Genomic DNA, 9155 nt, shown 5'->3' on the forward strand with positions numbered 1-9155 from the left:
TTTAACCCATAGAACCAAATGAGATTGGTAGATATTTATATTTCTTCCCTTTCTTTCCTCAGATTAACATATAGGCTTTGGTACATACTATATATAGTTGATTATTATAAGTTAAAGCTCAGAGGATTAACTACTTCATACCAAAAATATCTTCACAAAATTGTAAAGAAAAGCAATCACAGTGGGAAAAAGCCATTGTCATAACAGATAAAGAAGAGTATTAATAGAATTTTTCACTCTTCCCTGAGATTTTTCAAAGAATTTTCTAATGGAAACCCCCTTCTATTAGTTATATGCAATTAAGAGGGACTTTATTGAAACAAGAAAGAAATAAAATTACTTTTTATAAATAATTTTAATAGTAATTTCTTCATTAATACATACTCTTAAGTCATCTGTAACTATTTATAAACCCACATTGTTGTTGATACCTGCAGAAGTCGAGCTCACCTAATATCCATGCATGAACTAGCATGTGCTCTTTCTGTTGTAGCACTTACCATACAACAAGAATGAAGGTCAGATATGTGTAAAAGATTTTCCTAATTATGGTCAATGTTGGATAGAATTTTTTTTTAAATACGAATCGTTTATTTGAGTGAATATAAGTAAATGCTACAGATTCATGGCAGTCATATTATGACTTGGCTCATCTTCTGTTAATGAACAATCATCAAGTGTATATTTAATAATCCATACTGAGGCCTGAATTGAAAAGTAGCAATTATGTTCTTTTTATTATACTTTCAAATACTGTTGGTCTTCAATTTTTTGGTTAATATTCCTTTTTACTTCTACTTCAAAATTCTGGATGAAAGCTACTTTATAATTGTATGATGAATTTTATATACTTTATCTAGCTATGAGAGAGCCACAGGTTATGCTTATATTCTTTGTAGACAAAGGAAAATAATAATAAGTAATACTTGCTTGGTTCCCAACTTCATATATTCTTCTTATATAAATTATAAAGTGGTAAATTTCACCTTTCATGTTATCATCATTTCTCTTTTCTTGGACAAACATAGTAACTAATTCATTTTATGGCTAAAATGAAAGGTAAGGGCTATTTTCTGCCATTTAAATTTGTTTCTTAACAGACAAAATGATAGTGGAAGAAAAGATAAAGAAGAGAGATATTTGTCTGCTTCATAAATTCTCAGAATTTGTATGGAATGCTTAACCAAGAGCTATTCCAGTAGACTCTTTGATGGTATTCTCTGTCCCTGCGTGTAGTTAAAAAGAATGCTTTATCTTCATTATGATGCCTATGGAAACAAATGGTACTAATGAATAAATAAAATCATGCCATGAATAAAATAAAAATGACTGCATTAAAACGAAATGCATTCACACCTCTGAATTCTTTCATTCTTATGGAGTAAGTCAGTTAACAAAAGAAATTAAACAGAAATGTAGAAAGGAAATTATTAGAATTCATTTGAACTCTGGTGCTTATAAAGAAGACATTATGCACTTGATTTGTTTTATAATGCTTAAGTAGTGCCAGCAAATGAGTTTGTTATTTAATTAATTCAGATAACACTAATAATTGTGTATATCCATATATAGAAACTGAAGTACAAAGTCAGTATATGTATTACTGAGAAACGACACATAACTTTACCTGAAATCAGAGAGAATATCATTATTTCAAAACAAGTTACAATGTAGAAGTAGAGTGGCAATATGAGCAACAATTTGCCAAGATCCTACTTACAATTTGACAGTGATCAATTACATACTTGCATTAACTGTTTCATGCTAAATAAAATCCAAAAAACTTACTTTATGGATATGTATATAAAAACATGTATTTAGGAAGTAGAAAGGATACTATCAAACGTCCATGCCTTACATGCACAAGCCCTGGATTCAATCTACAGTGCCAGTAAACAGAAAGAATAAAATTAAAAATACACTCATTATTAGGATTCATTCATTATAGGATGAACAGACTATATTTGGCATGGATCTAATCAGTAATTGAAATATGTTCTCCTTTATATTGGATATTTGACTAAAATCATTCATATTTTTGTTTTCAATACTCGTCTAATCACAACTTAAATTTGAAAGCAGAAATGGCTTGTCCCTCTGAGAAGTTTGAGGAAAACAAGAGAAAAAAAAAGGGTATAAAGATCTCTGAATGGAGTTCTTTTGTGAGGACAAACCGAATTATGAGGAATGGAGAACTAATAATAATTTAGGTACTTCTGTCTTTATAGGTTAACTGAGCCATCTCACAAGCTGAAGAAGCAAAGTTTTCTGAATGATTTATCGTGAAGACGTAGCTGTAGAGTAAAATAGGACATAATACATTGAAAAAGAAATAGTGGACTAGGACACTAAAACAATAATTATAAATTCTAGAAATCAGTGTGTTCTGAGCTGGGGAGATAAAAAAGTGGATAAAGTTGCTTAAAGAACAAGATTAGCTACCTAAGTTTGAACTTGAAAACCCATGCATGAGTGAGACAAGAGAGCAGCCTCCAAAGGAAGTTGTCATTTGACATCCATATGCATGTCATGACATGCAGGCTCCCTCACACATATACCATGTGTTCATGTAAACACAAGCACAACAATATTAAAAATCATTTTATATGAAAGAACATAATGCAGGGTCTGGGAAAATAGCTCAATGGTTAAGAAAATATATTCTTTTTTTTCTTTTATTGAATAGTTTTTATTTACATTTCAAATGTTATTCCCTTTCCTGGTTTCCCTGATGTAAGCCCTGTATCCCCATGCCCCTCCCCTTCTGCTATAAGGGTGTTCCCCTCCCCATCAACTCCTTCCCACCTTCATCATTCCCCTACACTGGGGGTCCAGCCTTGGCAGGAACAAGGGCTTCTTCTTCCATTGGTGCGCAACAAGGCCACCTTCTGCTACATATAGAGCTAGAGCCCAGGGTCAGTCCATGTATAGTCTTTGGGTAGTGATTTAGTCCCTGGGAGCTCTGTTTGTTTGGCTTTGCTGTTCTTATGGGGTATGAATTGAACAAGAAAATATGTTCTTAAATCCAAGCAACAATGAAGAAACAAGGGAAGGTTGAGAGAGGAAAGGTAGGAGTACAATGATTTGAATGTAAAATACCAAGGACAGAGATTGTAAAAAAAAAAAAGAGTTTTGCAGGCAAATGGATGGAACTAGAAAATATTTTCCTGACAGAGGTAACGCATATACAAAAGGATATACATGGTATATACTCATTAATAAGTGAATATTAGCCCAAAAAGTACAGAATAGCCATGATACAATCCACAGGACTCAAGAAGTTTAGCAAGCAAAAGTGCCCAATTGAGGGTGCCTCAATCCCACTTGGGAGGGAGAAGAAAACTACCACAGGAGGGCAGGGAGGATGAAAGCGACCTGGATAGGAAAGAGGACAGGGAGGGGAAGAGGGGAACATGATCAGGTATTGGGATTGGGGGGGCTGGGGTAAAGTCCTGAGAGCCAGCAGAAAGAATGGAAACAGGAAAACTCAGGAGGTGGTGGTGTTGGGGGTACCTGCTAAAGCATACCAGAGACCTGAGAGGTAAGAGACTCTCAAGTCTCAAAGGGAAGGGACATTAGATGAAATGTCCTGCAATGCAGAGAGGGAACTTGTAGAGTCCACCTCCAGGAGAAAGGGCATCAAGTGAGGAAGGCAACATATACCGGTTGGTATGAGGACCCTGATACATATACAGCAGAGGACTGACTTGTCTGGCCTCAGTCAGAAAAGATGAACATAATCCTCAAGAGACTCGAGGCCCCAATGAGTAGGGAGGTCTGATAGGGTAGGAGTGCTGGTTTTGGGACTTCCTCTTGGAGACTGGGTGATGGGATATGAGGATGTATGTATGGGATGAGGAACAGTCAGAGGGTGAACCAGGCAGGGAATAATGACTGGAGTGTAAAAAGAAGATTAAAGAATAATTAAAAAAAAGAAGAAAAGAAAAGAGCACAGAAAGAAGGGCATATTCTTTCCAGAGGTTGAGAGCTTGATTCTGTAAACCCACATGAAATAGCTCACTACTATGTGTGCGTGTGTGTGTGTGTGTGTGTGCATATTAAAGCATGCAAACATATACACACATAAAATTAATTCCTAAGAAGCTAGTGTGCTGTCAATTAAGACTCACTATTAACATTTTTTCAAATACTTCATATAGTAATTGCTCATCAAAAGTTTCTCTTCAAATAGATTCCAGGCATGGTACTACAGTAGATACCAGCAAACCCAGGTCTCTAAAGGCTGAGACAAGAGAAGTGTATGTTTGAAGTTAGCTGTTATATAGTGAACATCTGTCTCAAAACAATACATTAATTAAGATAAAACTTAAAAATGAACTAAGTATCTATAAAATACTTTGGAAGATTCTATTATTGTATGCATAATGCTATGTGGTTTTTTTATTAGTTTTCTTTGGCTATTTTAATGTATTGCAGTAGAAGATCCATGGTAGTCCAAAAATGAGAGGCCTGACCCTGCCTTCTTATCATCTCATAACCATTGCAAAGGGATAGGCAATAACTTCTAGGTATATACTCACCCTTAAAGAACTCTTATGTCAAAGGGCAAGTAAGAACCTGCCTTTGTGTGACTTGGTGAAAAAAGAATATAGGGGCGTGAGGGGTCTCAAAAAAAGAAATATACTTTATCCTAATGAGAGAAAGTGCTGATAACTAGTATACTTCCCTCTCATTCATACTTAAATCTACTTTATTACCTTTTCCAATTCCTTCCCACTTAAGCTATTAATTATGAAAACTATAACCCCTTGAAAAATAAAAAGAACTTTTTTTTCCAATCAGTGCTATAATGCCACTATATCTGTTCTACTAGGAAGACAGGAAGATTAGAAATGGTTTCTGCTGCAAGTTATCATCAATGCTGCTTGACGCATTCATGCCCCCCCCACACACACAAGTAACAGGGGACACAAATGCAAATAAAGGTAACACGTGAAATAAACAACAAAAATGGAAACAGGGAAACCAAGAAACAGGAATACATATCTACCCACCCACATGCAAAACAACAGAGAAACACAAATTTAATCAACCCAGTATGAGACCTTATGGAGCTCAAAACTCTTTGTTACTGGAAAGTGTGTAATAATAAGAAACCTTTAATAGCAGAAAATATTTCGGAATTCAACATTTAAAGAGAATCAGTGACTGCACAGAAGACCCCAATAGGCAAATGAATTAAATGAGTAAGTCATGTCAGAGTATGATAAGTATAGCCTTAGATAAAATTGGAAAACATTCAAAACCATGGAGGAAAAATTCAATAGTAATTTTTAAATTTTGAAAAATAATAAAAAAAAATTATTGTTTAATTAATTAGTTACTTTTTTACACTCCGGGATTTATTCTCCCAGTCCACCCCTGACCCTCATCCCATACCTCCTCGCCCATAAGGATGTCCCCACCCCACCCACCCCACCAGACCTCTAAACTTCCTGGAGCCTTCTGACTCCTGAGGTGTTAAGTGCATCTTCTCTGACTGAAGCCAGACTCGTCAGTCCTCTGCTGTGTATGTGTTGGGGCCCTCATCTCAGCTGGTGTATGCTGCCTGGTTGGTGATCCAGTGTCTGAGAGATCTCAGGGGTTCAGGTTATTGAGACTGCTTATCCTCTTACAGGGTCGCCCACCTCCTCAGCTCTCACCATCTTTTCCCTAATTCAACCACAGAGGTCAGCAGCATCTCTTCATTGTTTGGATGCACACATCTGCATCTGACCATTTCAGCTGCTTGTTGGGTATTTTGGAGAGGAGTCATGATAGGTCCATTTTTGTGAGTGCTCCTTGGGGCCTCCCCTTGATCTGGATCTGACTTTGGGCTGTCACTGAACTTTCTATTCCTCAGGCTCTTCTCTATTTCTATCCCTGCATTTCTTTCAGACAGGAACAATTATGGGTCCGAATATTGACTGTGGGATAGCAACCCCATCCCTCACTTTATGCCCTACCTTTCTGCTGAATTTGGGTTCAATAAGTTCCCTCTCCCCACTGTAGGGCATTTCATCTAGAGTCCCCCTCCCCTTTGAGTCCTGAGGATCTCTCACTTACCAGGTCTCTGGTACATTCTAGAGGGTCCTCTCAACCTCCTTCCTCCTGAGGTCATCTGTTACCATTCTATCTGCTGGCCCTCAGGTCTTCAATCCTTTCCCCCCACGCCCCTGACCATTACCAGATCATGTTCCCCTCTCCTCCAACCCATTCCCTTTCTATCCCCTGTTCTTCCATCCCTCCCCCTTGTGGATGCTTTCTTTTCCCTCCGAAGGGGGAATAAGACGTCCTCACTTGGGCCCTTCAGCTTGAACTTTTTGAGTTCTGTGGACTGTATCTTGGGTATTCTCTATTTTTTTTTTTAGCTAATATCCAAAAATTCTAGACTTAAATGAATTGATCAAGTAAAATTTATCTGCAATGGAATAATTATCACTAGACAACAAAAAGAAAAATAAATGGTATCTGTCTTAAAGAACAAGGCTGAAGCAATAATTAATCCAGCACATGTAAATAAAACTAATGGGAAGGGACTCGAGACCCCATATGAACAACAATGCCAAGCAACCAGAGCTTCCAGGGACTAAGCCACTACCCAAAGACTATCCATGGACTGACCCTGGACTCTGACCTCATAGGTAGCAATGAATATCCTAGTAAGATCACCAGTGGAAGGGGAAGCCCTTGGTCCTGCCAAGACTGAACCCCCAGTGAACGTGATTGTTGGGGGTAGGGCAGCAATGGGGGGAGGATGGGGAGGGGAACACCCATAAAGAAGGGGAGGGGGAGGGATTAGGGGGATGTTTGCCCGGAAACCAGGAAAGGGAATAACACTCGAAATGTAGATAAGAAATACCCAAGTTGACCCGCGGATCCCAGCCCGCAGCAGCTCTCTGCTCCCAGACCCGGTGAGAGAGAGACCCAACCGCCTGGTCAGGTGGGCACTCCTGAGGCTGCAGAGCGGAAGAGACCACCAACACTGCTCACCCCTGCCCACATCCCTGGCCCAAGAGGAAACTGTATAAGGCCTCTGGGCTCCCGTGGGGGAGCGGCAGGACCCCTGCCAGAGATACCGCCGGACCCTGAAGGAAACAGACCTGATAAACAGTTCTCTGCACCCAAATCCCGTGGGAAGGAGAGCTAAACCTTCAGAGAGGCAGACAAGCCTGGGAAACCAGAAGAGACTGCTCCCTGCACACACATCTCGGACGCCAGAGGAAAAAGCCAAAGACCATCTGGAACCCTGGTGCACTGAAGCTCCCGGAAGGGGCGGCACAGGTCTTCCTGGTTGCTGCCGCTGCAGAGAGCCCCTGGGCAGCACCCCACGAGCAAACCTGAACCTCGGGACCACAGGTAAGACCAAATTTTCTGCTGCAAGAAAGCTGCCTGGTGAACTCAAGACACAGGGCCACAGGAACAGCTGAAGACCTGTAGAGAGGAAAAACTACAGGCCCGAAAGCAGAACACTCTGTCCCCATAACTGACTGAAAGAGAGGAAAACAGGTCTACAGGACTCCTGACACACAGGCTTATAGGACAGTCTAGCCACTGTCAGAAATAGCAGAACAAAGTAACACTAGAGATAATCTGATGGCGAGAGGCAAGCGCAGGAACCCAAGCAACAGAAACCAAGACTACATGCCATCATCGGAGCCCAATTCTCCCACCAAAACAAACATGGAATATCCAAACACACCAGAAAAGCAAGATCTAGTTTCAAAATCATATTTGATCATGATGCTGGAGGACTTCAAGAAAGACATGAACACACTTAGGGAAGCACAGGAAAACATTAATAAACAAGTAAAAGCCTACAGAGAGGAATCGCAAAAATCCATGAAAGAATTCCAGGAAAACACAATCAAACAGTTGAAGGAATTAAAAATGGAAATAGAAGCAATCAAGAAAGAACACATGGAAACAACCCTGGATATAGAAAACCAAAAGAAGAGACAAGGAGCTGTAGATACAAGCTTCACCAACAGAATACAAGAGATGGAAGAGAGAATCTCAGGGGCAGAAGATTCCATAGAAATCATTGACTCAACTGTCAAAGATAATGTAAAGCGGAAAAAGCTACTGGTCCAAAACATACAGGAAATCCAGGACTCAATGAGAAGATCAAACCTAAGGATAATAGGTATAGAAGAGAGTGAAGACTCCCAGCTCAAAGGACCAGTAAATATCTTCAACAAAATCATAGAAGAAAACTTCCCTAACCTAAAAAAAGAGATACCCATAGACATACAAGAAGCCTACAGAACTCCAAATAGATTGGACCAGAAAAGAAACACCTCCCGTCACATAATTGTCAAAACACCAAACGCACAAAATAAAGAAAGAATATTAAAAGCAGTAAGGGAAAAAGGTCAAGTAACATATAACATTGTCAAAACACCAAACGCACAAAATAAAGAAAGAATATTAAAAGCAGTAAGGGAAAAAGGTCAAGTAACATATAAAGTCACACCAGACTTCTCACCAGAAACTATGAAGGCCAGAAGATCCTGGACTGATGTCATACAGACCCTAAGAGAACACAAATGCCAGCCCAGGTTACCGTATCCAGCAAAACTCTCAATTAACATTGATGAAGAAACCAAGATATTCCATGACAAAACCAAATTTACACAATATCTTTCTACAAATCCAGCACTACAAAGGATAATAAATGGTAAAGCCCAACATAAGGAGGCAAGCTATACCCTAGAAGAAGCAAAAAACTAATCGTCTTGGCAACAAAACAAAGAGAATGAAAGCACACAAACATAACCTCACATCCAAATATGAATATAACGGGAAGCAATAATCACTATTCCTTAATATCTCTCAATATCAATGGCCTCAACTCCCCAATAAAAAGACATAGATTAACAAACTGGATACGCAATGAGGACCCTGCATTCTGCTGCCTACAGGAAACACACCTCAGAGACAAAGACAGACACTACCTCAGAGTGAAAGGCTGGAAAACAACTTTCCAAGCAAATGGTCAGAAGAAGCAAGCTGGAGTAGCCATTCTAATATCAAATAAAATCAATTTCCAACTAAAAGTCATCAAAAAAGATAAGGAAGGACACTTCATATTCATCAAAGGAAAAATCAACCAAGATGAACTCTCAATCCTAAATATCTATGCCCCAAATACA

The sequence above is a fragment of the Rattus norvegicus genome, chromosome X (genome assembly GCF_021556685.1).
Source record: "Rattus norvegicus strain SHRSP/BbbUtx chromosome X, alternate assembly SHRSP_T2T, whole genome shotgun sequence".
Lineage (NCBI taxonomy): Eukaryota > Metazoa > Chordata > Mammalia > Rodentia > Muridae > Rattus > Rattus norvegicus.